At 46.6% G+C, this 25,220-nt stretch overlaps 1 protein-coding gene across 1 annotated transcript in view; it reads right to left on the minus strand.

Moving 5' to 3' along the window:
- Window positions 1–25,220, minus strand: part of LOC126162357 (H(+)/Cl(-) exchange transporter 7) — a 218,265-nt gene that overhangs the window by 124,148 nt on the left and 68,897 nt on the right. The window lies entirely within an intron of this gene.

A 25,220-nucleotide genomic window follows, 5' to 3' on the forward strand; every position in this document is an offset into this window, starting at 1 on the left:
TATAATAAATATTAACAAACAGCACTTCAAGAACATTTATTTTGAAACATTTCAAATGTATGATAATTGCTGTATTAGTGAAAGACTAATGGACAAGTGAATACATTCATTTAAAAAAGCAAGACACATTATTATGAGAAGGAAAGTTGCTACTCACCATACAGCAGAGATGCTGAGTTGCAGATAGGCACAACAAAAAGACTCTCACAACTGTAGCTTTCAGCCATTAAGAAGCCTTCGTCAACAATAGACAGACATGCGCACCCATGCACACAGTCTCAGGCAACTGAAACCAGTGGTTGCAGTTGCCTGAGACTGTGTGTGTGTGTGTGTGTGTGTGTGTGTGTGTGTGTGTGTGTGTGTGTGTAGGCGGGGGGGGGGGGGGGGGGGGGGTTATATGGTGAGTAGCAACTTTCCTTCTCATAATATTGTTACATTCCATCCTGGATTTTCCAAAGTAATAGACGTTACTGATACACTGTGCTTCCGGTCACCACAGCACATCATTTCTGATGAGAAGGTGGAATGAACTGATATTAAGACTTGTGAGAACTGGCACATTTCTTAAAATTTTTGTTAGTATTAGATACACTTACGCTATGGTTCCAGAGGTTCTCAAAAGTCACAAATTGGATGGGGGCTGACGGAGCTCAATGACAAGTTGTGCATACAGACTAGCACATCCATTTAGGCATGACATAACATTGAAATGTACAGTTATCTGCCGCATTTTATTCCATGAAATTGAACCTGGTTGCAACATTACACTACAGAAAACAAAATGCAATCTATGGAGTGGCAATGTATGTCCTTGTGTGCCAAGAGGAAGTTCAAGCCTCAAGCGTCCACCAATCATGACCTTTTCACTCTAATCTCTACAATTCCATACTCATTCACATTCACAAACAAAACAGCCCCAAAGATTTCATAGAGGCATAGTTTCACAGTACTCTCTTGGTGTTCCACTGTACAACATTTAGATAGAAACTCAATCTTTCAAAGCTTGTACCATATAATCAGATGAGTAACTGTGGAGATCAATGTGCTGTAGTGAGCCACAAAACACTAAATAAGTTACATATGGATACCTCTCTCATTGAAGTTGGTGCAAATCTTTGAACGGACAGTTTATACTTAAATGTGATGCGGTGTGAGCACTGAAATAATTTTATCATATAACAAACTGATGTAACAAATGCCACATATGTCTCATAATCGCCTAAAATAGAGAGTAGCTGTAAACTGAATAGTCCTGTTTTCTCACATCATAGAACAGGGTCCTAACGAGAGGCACAGTGAAGGATCTTCATCTCTCAATTGTAGACAAAAGTAAACTCACATCTGAATTGTTGGTGCCAAGACTACAGCTTTATAATCAGCAGAGTTCACTGAAGCATAGTACGCCCACAATGTGTGGGCAGTGTCCCCAGTGTAGTTTGGAGATGCCCCAGCAGCAGTACAGCAGCTTTCCCAACCGAACACTTATCATACATTCTCTTTGTGTGTCTCAGACCTTTTTAAAGCTGAGACAATTATTTATTAACTCCAGCAACTCATTCCATGATCGTTTCTGAGCTTAAATGCATCTTACGACTGACAAGCACGGCTTGAAAATTTCTCAGCTTCGCTCAAAGACAGCAGCACCACATAAACAATTTTTTTCCCTGGCTTCAACAGGCTCCATGTGAGACTGTAGAAGAATGTGTGTACTACAATTTGCATGAAGAGTTGCAAACAGAAAGCTTTGTGAAAGATTGTTGTATTGCTTGGTCACAAAGGATGAGAAACAAATTCACTTGAGAATTTCTGAACTGTGTTTAGCACATTTTCTTAAAAACATGTAATTTTCTGACTGACTAAGTAACTGAGATGGGTTATGGGACCAAACAGCGAGGTCCGCTAGAAATGGATGGATCCAGTCAGAGGAGTCAAATTACAAAATAATTTAAACACACACAATAAAAGGCATAAAAGGTGAGACCAAATCTAAAAACTGGAAAAAGGGCAGTCTTCCCATGGAGGAGTGGTCATGGGGTCCCAGACCAAGAAGACATGTAGGAGGTCCCAACCACAACCACACTGCCCCTGCTCCAAGAGTAAAGCATCCATAAATTGTCTACTAATAGTAAATTTAAAGAATCAGGGAGACTATACTTAGAATAAAGGGCCAAAGAAGGGGACATTCCACCAATATGTGGGATACCATTAGTCTGACTCCACAACCATACTGGGAGACGGTCGTTATGTAGGAGGAAACAATGGGCAAGCCTGGTATGACCAATGCATAGATGGCATAGAACAGTGGACTCCGTCCGAGAGGAGCAGAAGGAAGAGCAGCAAACTGCAGTAGATTCCTTGATTGTGTGGAGTTTATTATTATGAGCAGTAGCACACCATACGTCATTCCAGTTTTGGGCAAAGATCCTCATATCTGCAGCTGGAATCATGAAAGGGAAACGGTCAGCTAGTTCATTCCCTGGGATGCCCACTTGGGACCTAGAGAAAGACAACAGAACTGGTAGCACGGCCAAGGGCAGAGAGAAGGCCATGGATAGCAGAGATCAAAGGGTGACGAGAGTAGCAATAGTCGATAGCCTGCAGGCTGCTCATTGAGTATGAACAAATTAAAACACTGTGGATGGCGGCCTGAGAAACAAAAAGGAGGGCTCTGTGAATGGCTAGAAGCTCTGCTGTGAACACACTACATGAGACCAGCAATAAATGGAGTTGTAAGCCAATAGGATGGCTGCTCAGACAAAAATGTTTAAATTTCTTCTTAGTCAAATTCTATAACTAAAACAACAACAAAATATTCTGAGACGTGAGATAATTTCCACAGACTACATTAAAGTTGGAACTGGCTCAAGTCATTATAATGTTACTGGTTCACCCTGTATAATGATGAACCAGTGATGAGAGACATTAAACTGTATTTTTGTAATTTAACTATTTGACTTTAGTGAAGATGAGAAGCTTTGACACTCGTGTATGGAGATTGTGCTTACATGTGGGGATTGTGATTATTATGAAACTCTGAATTATTTGGGGCACACAACATAGATGTCATACTGAAGCCTGATTAAATTATTGTGGTTCAGTCAAGTAAATACATTAAAAATTGCACTAAAATAAAAAGAATGTGAAGGAGACATTCACATGCACGCACATGAAGTGATGTGCAATAAAAGTTTGCCCCATATCAGCTCTTAGAAAAATAGAACTAGAAGTGGATGTGCCAGCTTCTCTCAAACAATGTAAACCCTCCAATGACTTAAGATGGAGTTTTGACAACTGGCAGACTTTTAAAATGCATACCAAACTTGTCAGCAGCTACTAGAGGGTAGGTCTCCACTGAAATTTACTGTCTGTCTGTCTGTCTGTCTGTCTCTGTCTCTCAGAATGTAACACACACTCAATTAAAATTTGATGTATTGAAATACATACTTCACAAGTTCCATATACTGATAAGCCCTCTCAATGGAGTAAAAAGCACGTTTTAGAGGACAATGGCTTGTACAGTGATACCACTTCATCCTCTCTCCATGACTGGAAAGAGGAGTGTCACAACCGAACAGCTGGTTTCACAGATGACAGCTTATTTCCTGACACTTCCAGCCACTCGTCCTCCCAATAATTTACATCCCAGTTAAACAGCAAAAGAATGGCTCACAGGGTTACAGCACATGTTATGGCAATATGTCCTCGACATGTTCCTTTGGCTGCAGAGACAGCTTTCTCCTATCCCTGGAATCACTGTCGTCTTAGTATCCTACAGAATACTAATTCCTGGGCTTGGTCACCAAATGCATAAAGGGGGTCCTGAAGCATCTGTATCATTTTATGGCTACATCTGTGAAATAATTGAGGGCACTGGAATAGATGAGAAAATTCTTCCTTCTACCTTATCTGCCCCAGCACCACCACACAGCAAGAACAGCAATGAAATTTTATTTATTGTGTGTATTCAGTACAATCAGAAGAATATATTATTAAATTTGTATGTGATTTGCAGCCCTGCAACCAAAACCAGACCACAGCTACTGGCCAATGCCCTGCCAGCTCAGCAGCATCAGCTAACACGGCTCTTACAACTGGCGCTTCTGCATTAGGAATGTCACATTGACTTCTGTTGCATGAGCGACCGACTGACCGATCTACCTATTATGCCACACCAGACCATCACCGCGCTCCAGATGTTTCGACAAGTCCTCGATACAGGGGGCCTTCTGCAGCTGTCAGCAAGTGGAAACAAGATTTAAACCAGCAGGACCAGCCCGTCAGTAAATTTTCACAACTGGGCCATCCAGTCATGCATATCTGAGTTGATCATTGTCACATCTATGACTCTGCCTCCACTGGGCTGTGAACCAATGACTGCTGCCTGAGTGTCCAACCAGGACACCGTAACTCTGCCTCGCTGCCACACCACCACAACACAGCCACAAGCTGCCTGTGTGCTGTGGTAGCCGGGCTGCCGCTACCACCTGTGGGAATCGCCTGCATCAGCATGGCCGTATCAGTGTGATGGGGCCTGAGTATCACTTCCTGTCGCCTACAGCCTGGCTGTTTCAGATGTGCTGAACCATGTCTTCATTTTCATCAAAAAAGTGTTCTATTACCTGCTGCCTTCTTTGCCCATTCTCTCCCCAACCTCCATACAGAACCACTCCCCCACTCCTACCCTGCAGTAAAAGCCTGTTGCGGATGACTCTTGAGATGGAAAAGACCTGGAGACATTGGAAGGTTTCTGCGTGATTATATAATTGTAAGACAGATTTTGGAAACATTTTAAGCTGTACTACATTTCCAGGGGCAGATGTGGACCACAATTTATTGGTCATGAACTGCAGATTAAAACTAAAGAAATTGCAGAAAGGTAAGAAATTTAAGAGACAAGGCCTGGGTAAGTTGAAAGAACCAGAGGTGTTTGAGAATTTTAGCGGGAACATTAGGCAACGACTGACTGAAACAGAGGGAAGGAATACAGTAGAAGACAAATGGGTAGCTTTGAGAAATGAAAGAGTGAAGGCATCAAATAGGTAAAAAAACAAAATCAAGATCAGGTAGTAACACAGGAGACACTGAATTTAATTGGTGAAAGGAGAAAATATAAAAATGTAGCAAATGAAGCAGGTGAAAGGAAATATAAGCATCTAAAAATGATACTGACAGAAAATGAAAAATGGCTTAGCAGGAATGACTGAAGGACAAATGGAAGGATATAGAACCACACATAACTAAGGAAAAGATAGATACCACCTACAGCAAAATTAAAGAGGCCTTTCTAGAAAAGAGAAGCAGCTATATGGACGTCAAGAGCTCAATTGGGAAACCAGAACCAAGCGAAGAAGAGAAAGCTGAAAGGAGAATGTACAGCAACCATATATGGGAAATAAATTTGAAGGTAAAACTATAGAAAGGAAATATGAAGTAGATGAAGCTGAGATGACAGATGATAATGCGAGAAGAATCTGACAGAATCGAAAGAACTAATTCAAAACGAGGCCCCTGGAGTAGACGATATTCCTTCAGAGCTACTGATATCCTTAGGACAGCCAGCCATGACAAAACAATTCCATCTAGTGTGCAAGCTGTATGAGACAGACAAACTACCCTCAGACTTCAAATAGAGTGTAATTCCAAAGGAAGCAGTTGCCGACAGGTGTGAATAACTATTAGTTTAATAGGTCATGTTTGCAAAATATTAATACGAATTCCTTACAGAAGGATGGAAAACATGGTACATGCTGATCTCTGAGAAGTTCAGTTTTGATTTCAGAGAAATGTATGATCACATGAGGCAATACTGACCATATGACTTACCTTAGAAGACAGGTTAAGGAAAAGCATACCTACATTTATGCATTAGTATATTTGGAGAAACCTTTTTACAATACACTCTTTGAAATTTTGAAGGTAGCAGGGAACACATGATCAATTACAACTTTTACAAAAACCAGGTAGTGGTTATAACAGTAAAAAGACATGAAAAGGAAGCAATGGTTAAGAGGAGAGTGAGACATGGTTATAGCCTATCCCTGATGTTACTCAATCTGTACACTGATCAAGCAGTAAAGAGAAGCAAAGGAAAATTCTGAGTAGGAATTAAAGTACAAGGAGAAGAAACAAACACTTTGAGGTTTGTCGATGACATCGTAACTCCATCAGAGACAGCAATTTGGAAGAGCACCTGAATGGGATGGACAGTGCCTTGTAAGAAGGTTATAAGGTTAACATAAACAAAAGGAAAGCAGGGATAATGAAATGGACTAGAGTTACATCAGATGATGCTGTGGGAATTAGATTCGAAAATGAGACAAAGTAGTAAAGTTTTGTTATTTGGGCAGCAGCACAACTGATTTAGAAAAAGTAAAATTTTACCATGAGTGAGAAGTGTGAGCTTTGCCGTAGGTTCGTGAGTAGTGGATTGCGGTGTGAGACTTGTTCGAAGTATTTTCACTGGGGGGAATGCAGTGGGGAAGCCAGTGCGCATTCTGGTGAAATCCTCTCCTGGAACTGTAGGGTATGTAGCAAGAGTAAGTTGATAGAGGAGCAGGAGCGTAAGATCTGAGCCCTTCAGGTGCAGTTGAAAAACTCACAGGAGCAGCTAGATAGGATGAGGAGGGAGAAGGGGGTTGGGGAATGGGAGCTGGCTGTTGGCAAGAGAAGATTTTCAGATAGTTTTACTATTGGTGTTTACAATAGATATGACCAACTGTCAGAGTCTAGTGGAGAGGAATCTCTAGTAGCTGTAGATGTAGGAAGTATGCAGCAGACCTCGGCAATTACGGTGGCTAGAACAGTTGCAAAGGCGAAGAGGAAGAAGAAGGTTCTGCTGTTAGGTAGTTCTCATGGCAGAGGTGTAGGCCAGCAGTGGCAGGAAGTGCTGGGGAGTGAGTACCAGGTCACCAGCATTGTGAAGCCTAATGCAGGATTGGCTCAGGTGACTGTTAACATAGGGGGGTTATGTAGGGATTTTACTAAAGAGGATCAGGTAGTGATTGTGGGTGGGGCTGGTAACAGTATTGATAGGGATGGGGAGTATGACATAGATGGTGACCTGGAAAAGATAGCCACTCTGACTGGCAACACGAATGTGCATTTCGTGGAACTGTTTCAGCGTCACGATCGGCCTCATCTTAATACAGCCGTCAGGCATAATAACATGAGACTTGGGGGTGCGCTGATGACAGAAAGCACGGATCACATTTCAGTGGTGTCGGTGGAGTCCATCAGCAGGACGGGTTTCACTAGACATGGCCTGCACCTCAACAGGTATGGGAAGGGGAGGTTGGCAAAGCTTATAGGTGACAGCATAGGTGGGGTTGGTGGGATCACTCATGGGAAAATTCCTACAGTAGTGGGTGTTAGAGCTGCACCTTTTTTAGATTGAAGTCAGCTGATATGTGTTCCTGCTTAAGGGAAGTCTCTCTAACAAAGGGACCACTTTTGACAAAGCTTAGGTATCCGAGTAATGAGGGAATTAGTAATTTCATCAAAATATACAAGGTATTAGAGATAAAGTTAGTGAACTGCTTATAGATGTTGACTCTGAAATTATTGGTATATCTGAACACTTCTTAAATAAGGAGATGATTCAGAGGCTTCCTTTACCAGAATACAGGTTGGCTGGCAGCTTTTCAAGGAGCTCTTTGCGGTGTGGGGAAGTAGCCATGTATGCGAAAAACGGCATCCCATTTGAGTCAATTGATGTTTCAAAGAACTGCACTGAAAAGGTGTTTGAATGTTGTGCAGGTGTGGTTAAATTTAACGGAGCTAAACTTCTAACTGTTGTTATTTATAGATCCCCAGACTCCGGTTTCAAAACATTTTTGCTAAAGCTAGAGGAGGTTCTTGGTTCACTTTACAGGAAATACAAAAAGTTAGTTATATGTGGTGACTTCAATATTAATTGTATAAGTGATTGTGCAAGGAAGAGGATGCTGGTAGACCTCCTTAATTCATATAATCTTATGCAAACCGTATTCTTTCCAACGAGAGTGCAAGGGAACAGTAGAACAACCATAGACAATATTTTTGTTCATTCCTCATTACTAGAAGGGCATTCTGTTAGCAAAAAGGTGAATGGCCTTTCAGATCATGATGCACAAATTTTAAGTCTAAAAGATTTTTGTGCTGCAACACGTGTTAAATATAGTCATCAGCTGTTTAGGAAAGCTGATCCAGTTGCTGTAGAGACCTTTCTAAACCTTATCAAGGAACAAGACTGGCAAGATGTTTATAGCGCTGATACAGTAGACGATAAATATAATGCTTTCCTCAAGACTTTTCTCGTGCTCTTTGAAAGTTGCCTTCCGTTAGAACGTTCAAAACAGGGTACTAGCACAAACAGGCAGCCTGGGTGGCTGACTAGAGGGATAAGAATTATATCAAAACGTTAGAAACAGTCAAAATCTAAATGCAGCAGCCCATTACAAACAGTATTGTAAGGTGCTTAAAAATGTTATTAGGAAGGAAAAAAGTATGTGGTATGCAGGTAGAATAGCTAAGTCTCAGGATAAAATTAAAACCGTATGGTCAGTCGTAAAGGAAGTGGCTGGTCTGCAGAGACAGGTCGAGGATATAGGATCAGTGCGTAGTGGGAATGTCCGCGTTACTGATAAGTCGCATATATGTACAGTATTTAATAATCACTTTCTGAATATAGCAGGTGAACTAAATAGAAACCTAGTCCCAACAGGGAATCATATAGCGCTCTAAGAAAAAATTGTTCCGAGACTGTTACCTGAAATGCTCCTCCATGATACTGACAAGAGGGAGATTGAGTTAATAATTAAATCACTAAAGACCAAGAACTCTCATGGATATGACGGGGTATCTAGCAGAATACTGAAGTATTGTTCTATTTATGTTAGCCCAGTACTTAGCCATATATGTAACTTTTCCTTTAGGAGTGGTCGGTTTCCTGACCAATTAAAGTACTCGGTAGTGAAGCCACTTTATAAAAAGGGAGACAGGGATAATGTTGACAATTATAGACCTATTTCTATGCCATCGGTGTTTGCTAAAGTTATCAAGAAGTTTGTATATGCAAGGTTACTGGAGCATTTAAATTCACATAATTTGCTGTCAAATGTTCAGTTTGGTTTTAGAAATGGTTTAACAACTGAAAATGCTATATTCTCTTTTCTCTGTGAGGTTTTGGACGGATTAAATAAAAGGTTGCGAACGCTAGGTGTTTTCTTTGATTTAACGAAGGCTTTTGACTGTGTTGACCACAAAATGTTACTGCAGAAGTTGGACCATTATGGAGTAAGGGAAGTAGCTTACAATTGGTTCGCCTCTTACCTTAAGAACAGAAAGCAGAAGGTAATTCTCCGCAATATTGAGAGTGGTAGTGATGTTCAGTCCCAATGGGGCACTGTTAAGTGGGGCGTTCCCCAAGGGTCGGTGCTGGGGCCACTGCTGTTTCTTATTTATGTAAATGATATGCCTTCTAGTATTACAGGTGATTCAAAAATATTTCTGTTTGCTGATGACACCAGCTTGATAGTGAAGGATCTTGTGTGTAATATTGAAACAATATCAAATAACGTAGTTCATGAAATAAGTTCGTGGCTTGTGGAAAATAATTTGATGCTAAATCACAGTAAGACTCAGTTTTTACAGTTTCTAACACACAATTCAACAAGAACCGATATTTTGATCAGACAGAATGGGCATATTATAAGCAAGACAGAACAGTTCAAGTTCCTAGGAGTTCGGATAGATAGTAAGCTGTTGTGGAAAGCCCATGTTCAGGATCTTGTTCAGAAACTAAATGCTGCTTTATTTACCATTAGAACAGTATCTGAAATAAGTGACACTTCAACACGAAAAGTAGTCTACTTCGCATATTTCCATACGCTTATGTCGTATGATATTATTTTTTGGGGTAATTCTTCTGATTCAAAAAGGGTATTTTTGGCTCAAAAACGGGCTGTTTGAGCTATATGTGGTGTAAGTTCGAGAACCTCTTGTCGGCCCCTATTCAATAGTCTGGGAATTCTGACATTGCCCTCACAGTATATATTTTCTTTAATGTCATTTGTTGTTAGCAATATTAGCCTATTCCCAAGAGTTAGCAGCTTTCACTCAGTTAATACTAGGCAGAAATCCAATCTGCATGTGGAATGCACTTCCTTGACTCTTGTGCAGAAAAGAGTGCAGTATTCTGCTGCATCCATTTTCAATAAGCTACCACAAGAACTCAAAAATCTTAGCAGTACCCCAAACACTTTTAAGTCTAAACTGAAGAGTTTCCTCATGGCTCACACCTTCTATTCTGTCGAGGAGCCCCTGGAAGAGCTAAAAAATTAAGCAAATTCCAGTGTTACATTGTTGATTTTCTTTATTTAAATTTACGACTTGTCACCTGAATATGTTTTTTTATATTTCATTTTATCTGTTTCTAATATCGTGTTATAATTTCATGTATTGACTCGTTCCATGACCATGGAGACTTCTCCTTAATTTTGTCCCACAGAACAATAAATAAATAAAAAAATGGCTGACGTAGAGGATATAAAACGTGCACTGACAATGGCAAGGAAAGTATTTCCGAGACAAATTTGCTGACATCAAATATAGATTTAAGTGTTAGGAAGTCTTTTCTGAATTTGTCTGGAATATAGCTTTGTATGCAAGTGAAATGTGGGCAACAAAAGATTCAGACCAGAAGAGAACAGAAGCTTTCAAGACGTAGTAGTACAGAGAAGACCATATGGTAGATAATTTAACTATTGAGGAGATGCCAAATATAACTGGGGAGCAAAGAAATTTGTGGTGCAACCTGGGCAAAATAGGTATTTGGTTTATAGAGCACATTCAGAGACATCAAGGGATTACGAGTTTAGTACTGCATGGGAGTGTTTGAGTAAAAATTGTAGAGGGAGATCAAGAGATGAATACAATAAGTAGTTTCAAAAGGATATCAGTGAGAGTGGGTGGGTGGTTGGTTGAGTGGGGGGAGGGGAGGGATGAGAGGGGGGCCAAACAGTGAGGTCATTGGTCCCATGATCCTCGGTAGCAGAAACTAAGGGAACAACAACAACAACAACAGCACAGCTCTGTCACCAGGAGAGGAAAATGGGTTGGTTGGTTGGTTGATTTAAATGAGGGGGGGGGGGGACCAAACTGTGAGGTCATCGGTCCCTTGTTCCCTGTAAAATAATTACACAAGGGAAAGAAAGGAGACATACAGCACAACAACAGGAGAAAGAAGGAACCAGAAGAACGACAGAAGGACAACCAACACTACCATGGACAAAACACGAAAAGAAACCCACAGAGAGAAGTAAAAAACAGGTAGAAGGAGTAAAAACAAGAGAGCAGATTGATGATCGTGGCTGGCTGACCACAAGAATAAAAAGGAAAAGCCAGCCACTCTGCGACATATTAAAACACCCACCCTAAAAACATTAGAGTGGAGAACACAAAGGGACAAAGGACAAGCACTAAAACGATAAAACCCACAGTCACGTATAAAACGTTAAACTAAATTAGCCGATGAGGCATTGTCAGCTAAAAATTAATGGCAACGAGTCCGGTAACTGAAGAGTCCATCGCAGGGCAGTCAAAGGACAGCTCACCAAGATATGGGCCACTGTCATCCGGGCGCCACACCGACACTGAGGTGGGTCATCAACGCGCAGGAGGTAGACGTGCGACACCCAAGTGTCGCTGATGCAGAGCTGACAGAGGACCACAGAGTCCCTGAGACAGGCCCGCACGGAGGACTGTCACACATTCATAGTCTCCTTAATGGCACGCAGTTTGTTGTGCAAGCTGAAGTAATGCCATTTCGTCTCCTAAAACCACAAAACCTTGCAGCATAGTACTGAATGCAGGTCAGCTGCACAGAAGCTGATCTTCGGAAGCGGTTTCCGCATAGCCTGTTTGGCCAGCCTGTTGGCAAGTTCGTTGCCTGAGATTCTGACATGACCTGGGGTCCAGACAAACACCACTGAAAGACTGGACTGTTCCAGGACACAGATGGACTCCTGGGTGGTCGCTACCAAAGAACGATGAGGTTAGCACTGGTCAATAGCTTGTAGGCTGCTCATGGAGTCAGTACACAGAGGAAACGACTCCCCAGGGCATGAACGGATGTGCTCAAGAGCATGAGATATAGCCACCAGCTCTGCAGTGAAAAAACTGCAGCCATCAGACAAGGAATGCTGTTCAATACATCCTCTGTGAACATATGAGAAGCCAACATGACCATCAGCCATTGAGCTGTTGGTGTAAACCACTTCGTGGCCTCGGTACATGTCAAGAATCAAGAGGAAGTGGCAGCAGAGAGCCACGGGATTAACTGAGTCCTTAGGCCATGTGAAAGGCCCAGGCAAAGCTGCGGCCTAGGTGTACACCATGGAGGTGTATGTGAATGGACTTCTAGTATGGGTGGTAAAGGCAAGGACTCTAGTTCGGAAAGAAGGGATCGGACATGAATTGCAATTGGAAGCTCTGACGGGGGCTGCCAACGTGGGAGATGAACCGCCATGGGTGGAAAAAGGAGACGGTGATTCGGATGTGCAGGAGAACTACGGCCATGTGCAACGTAACTGGCCAGCACTTGTGCATGCCTAACATGCAGTGGAGGAACTCCAGCCTCCACAAGGATGCTGGTCACTGGACTGGTCCTAAAATATCCTGTCGCTAGGCGAACACCACAGTGGTGCACTGGGTCAAGTCAACGCAACTCTGAGTGTGCCGCCGAACCATAAACCAGACTCCCATAGTCAAGGTGGGATTGAACAAGGGCTCTGTAGAATTACAGCAGCGTAGAGCGACCTGCAACCCAGTGGTGTTGCTCAGGCAGTGGAGGGCATTGAGGTGCTGCAAGCATTTCCACTTACGCTGACGAAGGTGAGGAAGCCAAGTCAATTAGGTATTGAAAACCAGTCTTAAGAATTGATATGTCTTGAGTGGATCATCATTGAGGTACAGTTCTGGTTCTGGATGAACAGTACGATGCTGACGGAAGTGCATAACACACAATTTGTGGCCAAAAACTGGAAAACGAGGGCTAGAGCCCATGACTGCACCTTGTGGATGGCTCCCTGTAGGTGCTGCTCAGCAACATCAGTACTGGTGGAGCAGTACAAAATGCAGGAGTCGTCTGCATACATAGAAGGTGAGACAGACAGCCCTACAGCTGCTGCTAGATCATTAATGGCCACTAAAAGTAGAGAGACACTCAATACAGAGCCTGCGGGACCCCATTCTCCTGGATATGGGGGAACTATAGGAAGCACCAACTTAGATGCACAAAGTATGAAGCAAGAGGAAATGCTGGATAAAAATCACTCACATAATGTGGCAAGGATATGATGCCGCCAGGTCATGTCATACGTTTTTCACAAATAAAAAAAGACAACAACCAGGTGTTGGCATCTTGAAAAGGCTGTTCAGATGAGACACTAGGGACAAAAGATTATCAGTGGTAGAGCGACCCTGGTGAAAGCTGCCCTGACATGGAGCCAGTAGGCCACGTGACTCCAGGATCCAACCCAACCACCAACACACCATATGTTCCAGCAGCTTACAAACAATGTTGGTGAAGCTGATGGGCCGATAGCTATCCGCATCAAGCGGGTTTTTACTGGGTTTGAGCACCGGAATGACCGTGTTCTCCCGCCATTGCGATGGAAATATGCCATCGCAGCAGATCTGGTTGAAGATGACGAGGAGACATTGCTTGCAGTCAGATGAGAGATGTTTAATCATCTGACTGGGGATCCGATCTGGCCCAGGAGCCGTGTCGGGGCAACGTGCAAGGGGACTGAGGAGGTCCCACTCTACGAATGGGGCATTATAGTGCTCACTGTGCCATGTAGTGAACAAGAGGACTTTCCCTTCCATCCGCTGTTTTAGAGTGCGAAAGGCTGGGGGGTAATTCTCCGACACAGAGGCTCGAGCATAGTGCTCAGCAAAGTGCTCGGCAATCGTGTTTGCATCGGTAGATAACACGCCATTTCTGATAACACTGGGGACAAGCTGTTGGGGCCTGGTACCCGAAAAGACATTTAATCTTTGCCCAGACTTGGGGAAGGTGACGTGTGGCAACCAATGGTGGAGATTATCTCTCCCAACACGCCTTCTTCCACTGTCTAATAAGCTGGCGAACATGGGCACAGAACCGTTTAAAGGCTATGAGGTGCTCAAGGGAAGGGTGCCGCTTATGCCACTGTAGAGCTTGCCGACGCTCCTTAATTGCTTCAGCAACTTCCGGTGACCACCAAGGGACTGCCTTACCTCTTGGGCACCCTAAATAGTGAGGGATCACGTCTTCTGCCGCAGAAACAATTGTGCTGGTCACCTGCTCAACCCTCAATTGATGTTACCGTGTGGGGGAGATTCAGCGGTGACAGAAGAGGTGAAAGTTCCCCGGTCCGCCTTGTTTATATCCCATCTGGTCAGACGTCCGTGGACCTGATGCCGGGGCAGTGACAGGAAGATGGGGCAGCAGTCACTACCACACAGGTCATCATGTGCTCTCCAGTAGATAGATGGGAGAAGTCCTGAGCCGCAGATTAATAAATCAATGGCCAAGTAACTACCATGAGCCACACTGAAATGTGTGGCGGCTCCAGTATTTAAGAGGCAGAGGTCCAACTGAGACAGTAAGGTTTCGACATCTCTGCCTCTGCCAGCAAGCACGGTGCTACCCCACAAGGGGTTATGGGAGTTAAAATTTCCCAAAAGTAGGAAAGGTTTAGGGAGCTGATCAATCAGTGCAATTAATACATTCACGGGTACTGCACCATCTGGAGGAAGATATACATTGCAGACAGTTATTTCCTGCATCAGCCTTATTCTGACAGCCGCAACTTCAATAGGAGTTTGAAGGGGGACAGGTACACTGCATACTGAGTTCAGAACATAGATACAAACTCCACCTGACACACTATTATAGTCACTACAGTTCTTGTAATATCGCCTATAGCCGTGGAGGGCAGGGGCCCACATTGCCATGAACCAGGTTACCTGGGGAGCAATGGAGAAAGCAGGTGTACAGCTTAACACATGACATAGCTCAGCCAGGCAGTGGAAAAAACTGCCGCAATTCCTCTGGAGAGACTGGGAAGACATGGAACATTCAATGAGGCAGTTTACACCGCAGGTTCACCCGCAGCCACTGGCTTTTTGCCTGAGCAGTCTATATCCATTGGGACTGAAGGTCCAGTGAGATCTAAGTCCTCAGCGGACGCCAGAATCTCCACCTCATCTGCAGACACAGAGTTGTAGGTAGCGGTAATGTGGGGGCCACCACAATTCCCTTGGTCTTTGCAACCTTCTTTTTGGATTTCTCTCACTGGTCCTTGGGTTTCCCTGGATGGGAGGACTTCGCTGATTCAGTCTCTGGGACTGACAATGAGCGTGTAGCTGTATGACCAGCTGCTCCTGGGCTCTTCAGCCACTCGGGGTGTCGTCTTTCCCACTACCAGGAAACTGAGAAGGGAGTAATCCAAGGGACCCCTTCCTAGCCAGAGGAGCTGAAGAAGACTTACGTTTCTCCAGCTCAGGAGGGGGGGTGGGGGGGGGGGGGGATGAGGACTGATATCCCCAATGGTTCGGGGGAGAGTTGCAACCTGAAGTAGGTGGTGCGGAAGCAACATGGAGGGAAGCGCCCCCCACCTACAAGAGGGCAGCTGTAGTCTTCTGGTTCTGATAGGTGACAGGAATTTGAGGAACTGATGGGGCGACAACTGCTCTCGTAGCTGCGGCATAAGAGCTCGTAGCCACAGGATGTCAGCGCTCAAATTTCCTCTTAGCCTCAGTGTAGGTCAGTCGGTCCAGTGTCTTGTACTCCATGATTTTTCCTTTCTTTCTGGAGAATCCTACAGTCAGGCGAGCAAGGCTAATGGTGCTCTCTGCAGTTGACACAGATGGGAGGCAGAGCACATGGAGTATTGGGATGTGACGGACTTCCACGATTTTGACATGTAACACTGGAAGTACAGTGGGAAGACATATGGCCAAACTTCCAGCACTTAAAGCACTGCATCAGGGGACGGATATATGGCTTTACATCACAGCGGTAGACCATCACCTTGACCTTCTCGGGTAATGTGTCACCCTCGAAGGCCAAGAAGAAAGCACCAGTGGCAACTTAATTATCCCTCTGACTGCGATGGACACGCCGGACGAAATGAACTCCTCATCACTCTAAACTAGTGTACAGCTTGTCGTCAGACTGCAAAAGAAGGTCCCTGTGGAATATGATACCCTGTACCATATTTATGGGGCGTGATGATAAACATCCCCCAACTTGTCACAAGTGAGTAATGCCCAGGACTGGGCGGAGGATGCTGTTTTTATCAAGACAGACCCAGAGTGCATTTTGGAAAAGTCCTCCACCTCCCCAAACTTGTCCTCCACATGCTCCACAAAAAACTGAGACTTCATGGACACGAAAGATTCCCCATCAACTCTCGTACAAACGAGGTACCGGGGTGAATAAGCTTCACTGTCCTCCTTAGCCTGGCATTCCTCCCATGGTGTGGCCAGGGAGGGGATGATTTGGGGTCATTTCTTAGCATTGAAGTTAGACTTTGCCCACTTAGAGACTACTGGGGGCAGACCACCAGTAGGCAGGATGGCCATTGCTGGGAGTCCCGATGCCCCAGGGAGATGGGCATCTACTCCTTGGCATATGTGGGGAGTCAACGTCGCAGGCATCAGCAGAGCAATCCCAGTGTTGTCAGGGGCCTACATCACGGCCCCACCACAAAGGACTGGCTACTGTGCTGGATATGAGGTGCTAAGAAGTCCACAGTCATCATCGGTGCAGAAAGCGACACTGCATAGTGCATGGTGGAAATCGGACCCAGGAAGATGTCCTCACACAACAGATGGAGAATGAGTGGGACTGCAATGTGACGACGAAGAGTGGGGGAGAGATGAGAGTAAGGGTGGGAGGGGTGAGGGGGGGTTCTCAGAGCATATGCCGACAAGGCACCAGCACTGTTCCCGACCCATCCCAGTGCCCACACTGTACCTTACTAAGGCACAACAGGGACAACACTGGAGGAAGAAGGAACAAGGAAAGAGGAAATAAAATGTCACAAAAAAGTGGACAAAATGTAGAGAGAAAGGGGGTAAGGGACCTGGCCAGCATGGAGGCAAAGCTGAAAGCCTCCAAAACCCCTAAATCTCGGAGAACAAACCACTTTTGTGAAGAAGAAGAAGAAGAGTGACAAGGAGAGTGGGAGCACATATTTAGTTTTAATGGCAGTCCAACAAAATATGGATCATTGTGAGTGGGGGCCCCGCAAATACAAAGGCAGGTGGGGGGCAGCTCATTATGTAGTAAAAAGCCATGGGCCAATCTGGTATGGCTGATACAAAGATGGCAGAGGATGGCAGCTTCCCACTGGTAGAGTTGGAAGGAAGAACGCCACGTGCTTAGAGTCCCCTTAATTGCACAAAATTCATTGTATACCCCACCTTTGAAGAGTCAGCTGATGACTCAGCAAAAGGAATTTGAAACAGACACAAATCCACACCTGGAGGGGTCACAGAGAACCGAGGAAGGGGTTTGGGGAATAGATGGATGGGTTTTTTTTTTTTTTTTTTTGTGGTTTTAGGGCGCACAACTTCAATGGTCATTAGCGCCCTGACTACTCTAAAAATGCACCGCGAGGCACAAGTTGACAACAACTAAAAGGGAAAACACGCTAAAAGAGACTGACAGGCATAGGATTAAAAAACAACATCAAATGTCCTTAGCGAGGTTTGTCAAATTGATAAAACAAAGAACACGAGCAGCTGCTCGTGGGTCATCCGCTAAAACGGCATCGAAAGTATTAGGCAGGTTAAGATCGAGGCGCAGTTGGTTAAGATCGGGACAGGACATTAAAATGTGTCTAACCGTCAGCAAGTGCCCACATGGGCAGAACGGCGCCGGCGCAGCCGTCAGCAGATGGCGATGGCTGAACCGGCAGTGTCCAATCCTTAACCTTGCTAAAACGACCTCCTCCCGCCGAGAAGGGCGTGAGGAGGACGTCCAAGCCACGGGAAGAGGTTTTAAGGCCCGAAGCTTGTTGTCGGTAAGTGCAGCCCAATCGGCATGCCACAGCGACACAACGCGCCGACAAATGACCCTGCTAAAATCGGACGAAGGGACACAACAAGAAGCTGTCCGAGGCTGGAGGACCGCAGCCTTGGCCGCGGCATCTGCAGCTTCGTTCCCAGGGATACCGACATGGCCAGGAACCCATATAAAGCTAACTGGCGGACTGACGTCCACCAGCCGCTGAAGAGAGCGTTGGATCCGGTGTACGAAAGGGTGAACCGGGTACGGATCACTGAGGCTCTGGATGGCGCTCAGGGAATCTGAGCAGATGACATAAGCAGAATGTCGGTGGCGGCAGATGTAAAGAACAGCCTGGTAGAGGGCAAAGAGCTCAGCTGTGAAGACCGAACAATGATCATGGAGCCGGTATTGGAAACTTTGTGCCCCGACTATAAAGGAGCACCCGACCCCGTCATTGGTCTTAGAGCCATCTGTATAAATGAAAGTCATGTTGATGAACTTCGAACGAAGTTCCAAAAAACGGGAGTGGTAGACCGAACTGGGGGTGACCTCTTTTGGGAGCGAGCTGAGGTCAAGGTGAACGCGGACCTGAGCCTGGAGCCAAGGTGGCGTGTGGCTCTCGCACACTCGAAAGGTTGCAGGGAGTGAAAAATGAAGGTGTTGAAGGAGGCGACGAAAGCGAACTCCAGGGGGTAGCAGGGCAGAGACATACAACCCGTATTGACGGTCGAGAGAGTCGTCAAAAAAGGAACGATAAGACGGATGGTCGGGCATTGACAGTAGCCGACAGGCATACCGACAAAGCAGTATATCGCGCCGGTAAGTGAGCGGCAATTCGCCAGCGTCAGCATGAAGACTCTCTACGGGACTGGTATAAAATGCTCCGATCGCAAGTCGTAAACCCCGATGTTGTATGGAGTTGAGGCGGCGTAAGATGGATGGCCGTGCAGAGGAGTATACAAAGCTCCCATAATCCAGCTTGGAGCGGACGATCGACCGATATAGACGAAGTAGGACGGTTCGATCCGCTCCCCACGACATACCACTGAGAACGCGGAGGACATTTAAAGAACGGGTACAACGGGCGGCCAAATATGACACATGTGGAGACCAGCTAAGTTTCCTGTCAAAGGTAAGGCCTAAAAATTTGGTTGTCTCCACGATTGGGAGAGCAACGGGACCAAGTCGTAAGGACGGTGGGAGAAACTCTTTGTAGCGCCAGAAGTTAATACAGACCGTCTTCTCGGCAGAAAAACGGAAGCCATTGGCGACACTCCAGGAGTAAAGACGGTCAAGAGAACGCTGAAGACAGCGCTCCAGGACACGTGTACGCTGCGCGCTGCAATAGATGGTAAAATCGTCCACAAAAAGGGAGCCTGATACATCAGCTGGGAGGCAATCCATTATTGGATTGATCGCGATGGCGAACAGAGCGACGCTCAAAACTGAGCCCTGTGGCACCCCATTCTCCTGGCGAAAGGTGTCGGACAGGACAGAACCCACACGTACCCTGAACTGTCGATCCATTAAAAAGGAACGAATAAAAAGAGGGAGGCGACCGCGAAGGCCCCATGTATGCATGGTGCGGAGAATGCCCGCCCTCCAACAGGTGTCGTAAGCCTTCTCCAAATCAAAGAACACAGCCGCGGTCGGGCGCTTCCGCAAGAAGTTATTCATAATGAAGGTCGACAAGGTAACCAGATGGTCAACAGCAGAGCGGCGCCTACGAAATCCACATTGTACATTTGTAAGTAGGCGTCGAGACTCAAGCAGCCAAACCAATCGAGAGTTAACCATTCGCTCCATCACTTTACAGACACAGCTGGTAAGTGAGATAGGTCGATAACTGGAAGGCAAGTGCTTGTCCTTCCCCGGCTTAGGAATCGGGACAACAATAGACTCGCGCCAGCATGCGGGAACATGTCCCTCAATCCAGATGCGATTGTATGTACGAAGAAGAAAACCTTTACCCGCAGGAGAAAGGTTCTTCAGCATCTAAATATGAATAGAATCAGGCCCTGGAGCGGAGGACCGTGATCGGCCAAGTGCGGTTTCGAGTTCCCGCATGGTGAATGGGGCATTATAACTTTCACAATTCGAGGAGCAAAAGTCAGGTGGCCTAGCCTCCTCTGCCTGTTTGCGGGGGAGGAAGGCAGGGTGGTAATGAGCGGAGCTCGAAACCTCGGCGAAAAAGCGGCCGAAGGCATTGGAGACAGCCTCAGGGGCCACAAGGACTTCATTCGCGACCTTCAAGCCAGAAACTGGGGAGTGGACCTTAGTGCCAGATAGCCGGCGCAGGCTACCCCAGACAACAGAAGAAGGAGTAAAACTGTTGAAGGTGCTTGTGAAAGCAGCCCAGCTGGCTTTCTTGCTTTCGTTAATAATACGACGACACTGAGCACGTAATCGTTTATAATTAATACAATTCGCCACTGTAGGGTGGCGTTTAAAGGTGCGGAAAGCACGTCGACGAGCACGTAAAGCGTCTCTACATGCTGCGGTCCACCAGGGGACCGGTACGCGACGTGGAGAAGAAGTAGGGTGAGGGATGGAATATTCAGCAGCAGCGAGAATGACTTCCGTGAGGTGTGCGACCTGACGATCGCAGCTTGTGAAGGTTTGATCCTGAAAGGTCGCCCTGGAAGAAAAGAGCCCCCAGTCTGCCTTGGAGATGGTCCAACTAGAGGAGCACGGAGAGGGAGTATGCTGCAGGAGATGGATAACACACGGGAAGTGGTCGCTCGAATATGTATCAGCAAGTGCATACCACTCAAACCGGCGTGCAAGTTGGGGAGTACATATAGAGAGGTCTAAATGGGAATAGGTATGAGATGTGTCCGAAAGAAAAGTAGGGGCGCCAGTATTAAGGCAGACAAGATTGAGCTGGTTGAAAAGGTCTGCTAACAAGGAGCCCCTCGGGCAGGAGGCTGGAGAACCCCAAAGGGGATGGTGGGCATTGAAGTCTCCAGTTAACAAAAACGGTGCAGGTAGCTGAGCAATAAGTTGCATCATGTCTGCCCTGGTAACGGCAGATGACGAGGGAGTGTAAACGGTACAAAAGGAAAACGTAAAAGTGGGGAGAGTAATGCGGATGGCGACTGCCTGCAGGCCGGTGTGCAACGTGATGGGATCGTAGTAAATATCATCCCGGACCAGCAACATAACCCCTCCATGAGCTGGGATTCCTACCATAGGGGGTAGGTCAAAACGCACAGAGGTGTAGTGTGCCAAGGCAATGTGATCGCATGGGCGTAGCTTCGTTTCCTGGAGGGCTACGACGAGCGGACGATGCAAGCGGAGCAGCAACTTCAAGTCCTCTCGGTTGGAGCGAATGCTGCGAATATTCCAGTGAATAAGTGCCATCGTAAGAAAAGGAAGATGAGAGAAGGGGTCACCTCGAAGGCCGCTTAGGGCCTGGCTTCGAGCGAGCACTGCCGCCGCTATCAGTAGGCGGACAGTCATCGTCCATGGGGTCTATAGGGTCATCGGCCATCTCGGGAGGATGGCCGGGAGGGGGAGCTTCCTCCGCCGGTGAACGGCCAGATGTACGGCTACCGGCGGTGCGGCCAGGCGAAACGGATGACGGCCTGGGGCGGCAACCGCTGGGTGGCGCAGGAGAAGAGATGTGCCGTGGCGGAGAAGGAGAACTGTGCTTCCTATGCGCCTTTTTGGAAGGACGTTTGGTGGAAGTATCGGTCGAAGGCTGGGAGGTCGAGGGACGGAGGAAGTCTGCACGGGATGGTTCCTTCTTGAAGGACCGTGCATCTGACTTCGGTGTCTTCGACTTAGCAGAAGCTGAGGAAGTGGCTGGTGTCTGTGGTGTGATGGGAGGAAGAGGAGACGTCGACCGCGCGATCTTAGCACTGGCCGAACGGACGACCGTGGTGCTGAAGGTCAGATCGCATGTCTGGGTTGCGACCTCCCGGGTAGTCCGAGGAGAGGCGAGGACAGTACTATATTTCCCCGCTGGGAGCAGCGTGGGCTTCCTACTAGCCAATAGCTTGCGAGCAGCCGAGGTGGACACTTTCTCTTTGACACGAATTTCTTGGATGCAACGTTCGTCCTTGTAGACAGGACAGTCGCGGGAGGATGCGGCATGGTCACCCTGACAGTTCACACAATGAGGAGACGGAGGTGGACAGTCACCCTCATGGGCATCCCTGCCACAAGTGACACATTTAGCCGCATTGGAACAAGACTGTCGAGTGTGATTGAAACGCTGACACTGGTAGCAGCGCGTAGGTGTCGGGACATAGGGGCGAACAGAAATAACCTCGTAGCCCGCCTTGATGCGCGATGGCAGCTTAACACTATCGAAGGTCAAGAAGAGTGTCCGGGTCGGTACAAGGTCGTTGTTGACCTTTTTCATGACCCGATGGACAGCCGTAACGCCCTGCTCAGCGAGGAAAGATTGAAGCTCCTCGTCAGTCAATCCGTCGAGGGAGCTAGTATACACTACACCACGAGACGAATTCAAAGTTCGGTGGGCCTCCACCCGGACAGGGAACGTGTACAGGAGGGTGGCCCGAAGCAGTTTTTGTGCCTGAAAGGCATTCTCAGTTTCTAGTAATAAGGTGCCGTTACGCAACCTGGTACAAGATTTGACAGATCCGGCTATGGCATCAACGCCCTTCTGAATAACAAAAGGGTTGACAGAGGAAAAATCCTTTCCGTCCTCAGTGCGAGAAACTACGAGGAACTGTGGGGCAGGCGGTAGTACTTTTGTCACTGTTGGCTGGTCACGTTTCCGTTTTTGGGTCGAAGTCGAAAGCGATGGAGTAGAATCCATTGCGGAGGAATCCCCCATGATTGCCAGCGTCTCCGATGGCGCGCTCCTTCCTTGTGGGGACCCTCTCAGAGGGCACTCCCGCCTTAGGTGAATGTTTACACCTCAGGTCACACCTCCCGAGAAACAGACGGAGGGACCAATCGGCATGGTCAGAAGGTATCAGCTCAGGCAATCACCCCTCCCCGGGCCTGGCCTTTACCAGGGGGTACGCGCGTGCCTTACATGTCTACCCAGGGCGGGGACTTACGCGTTACCCCGTCACCGGCTACGCGTGCGAACGCGTGGGTCGGCCTTCAGACACGCACAGGGAGGAAGGAAGAAGAGGAAAAAGAAGAGAGAGAGGGAGAAAGAGGACAGACTGTCTCAAATGCCGAGGCGGAGACCAGAGAAGGCAAGGAGAAGAAGGCAATGAGAAGGCAAGGAGAAAAAGGCAATGAGAAGGCAAGGAGAAAAAGGCAAGGAGAAAAAGGCAATGAGAAGGCAAGGAGAAAAAGGCAATGAGAAGGCAAGGAGAAAAAGGCAATGAGAAGGCAAGGAGAAAAAGGCAATGAGAAGGCAAGGAGAAAAAGGCAATGAGAAAGCAAGGAGAAAAAGGCAATGAGAAGGCAAGGAGAAAAAGGCAATGAGAAGGCAAGGAGAAAAAGGCAATGAGAAGGCAAGGAGAAAAAGGCAATGAGAAGGCAAGGAGATGTCAAGGGAAAGAGTAAGGAAGACAGTGAGGTGGAGAAGAGCAAAGAAAGGAACCAACAAAAGGAAGGAAGAAACGAGAAGTGAAAAAACCAAAAAGACCACGATTATAGGTCGTGAAACCGTCCGTCTCCGGACGCAGGCGCTAACTACCCCCGTGAGGGGGATGGACTCCTTTTAGTCGCCTCTTACGACAGGCAGGAATACCTCGGGCCTATTCTAATCCCCGGACCCGCAGGGGGGATAGATAGATGGATGGGTGGTAGGATGGTCAAAGGGACCTAACTACTACATCACCAGTCCCTTTTTCCTCAGACAGGCATGTCTATATGACTGTATAATAGAGATAGTCTGCCACACGAAACCCAGGAGAAGAAAACCCCAAGGTCTATGCCAAAGGTCAACAAAGCTGAGATACAGGACAAAAAGAAGAAAAAGAGACAGAGAATGAAAGTCAGGCAAGGTGCCCAATCTAGGAAGCAAGAGGGAGCCACTGAAAGCAGGGTGCAGTGAGGGGACATACACCCCTAACCCCACCGCTTACCAGAGGTATTCCACTCAGAAATTGCGTAGGGTAGACTAGCAACACAGACTGGGCATGAGAAGCACACAGAGAGAGAAGATAAAGATGACTAACAAATAACACAAGAGAAAATAAGAAGAGTAAAAGCACAGGTAGGGTGACGACTGGGCTGGACCACCAAGCTCAGACAGCCACAGCCCAATCTGGGCAGAGCATGCAACAAAAGTGCTCTACCGATGACAGTGGAGTGAGTCCTTGTGACAGAGCAGATGACCATGAGTCAGCCAGGTATGACCAATGTGGAGCTGGCAAAGGACGGTAGCTTCCTTGCAAAAGGCCTGCTTGAAGGACCTCCACAGATTTGTAGTCTCCTTTATCACTAGTCATTTGTTTGCTGATGTCATAGTAAGCCATTCCATATTCCAGATTCCTAAAACTTTATGGCATAGCACCGATCACAGGTCTGTTTCTGGAATACCGATCTGAAAAGTCAGTTTACTGGTAGCCAGTTTGGCCAGGCTATCAGCAAGTTAATCCTCCTCTGGGATCCCGATGTGCCCCAGGATCCTGCCGAAGGTCAATGTGCATCCACATTGTTCAAGGGCATACAGGAAACACTGGATAGCAACGACCAAGGGATGGCGAGGGTAAGTCTGGTTGAGAGCTTGCAAACTGCTCAGGAGATGCTGCAGATGAGAAAGGACCCACCAGTGCAGGAACGGATATCCTCAAGAGCACGAGAGATGGCTACCAACTCCGCAGTGAAAATACTAGAGCCCTCTGACAAGGAACGCAGTTCAGTATTTCAGCATGTCCCAGTGAGTATAAACAAAGTCCACGTGACTAGCAACCGTTATTACAGATTACTGGGATGCACCAAGGATGGAGAAAAATTGGTGACTGAGGGCCTCGGGAGGAACTGAGTCTTTCAGATCTTGTGACAGGTCAAGATGAAGCTGTAGCCAAGGGATCCACCATGGAGGTGTACATGAGTGGACCCAGAGGAGAGTTGGAAGAGGAAGCAACTAGAGTTCAGAGAGGAGGGACCAGATGCAGATTGCGATTGTAATCCCTGATCAGAATTGCCATCGCAGGTGATGGATTATCGTGTTTGGAAAGAGAAGATGGTAATTCAGATTCTTAGGAGAGCTGCAAATGTGGGTAACATAACTGGCAAG

This window comes from Schistocerca cancellata, chromosome 2 (assembly GCF_023864275.1).
Source record: "Schistocerca cancellata isolate TAMUIC-IGC-003103 chromosome 2, iqSchCanc2.1, whole genome shotgun sequence".
In the NCBI taxonomy this organism is placed as follows: domain Eukaryota; kingdom Metazoa; phylum Arthropoda; class Insecta; order Orthoptera; family Acrididae; genus Schistocerca; species Schistocerca cancellata.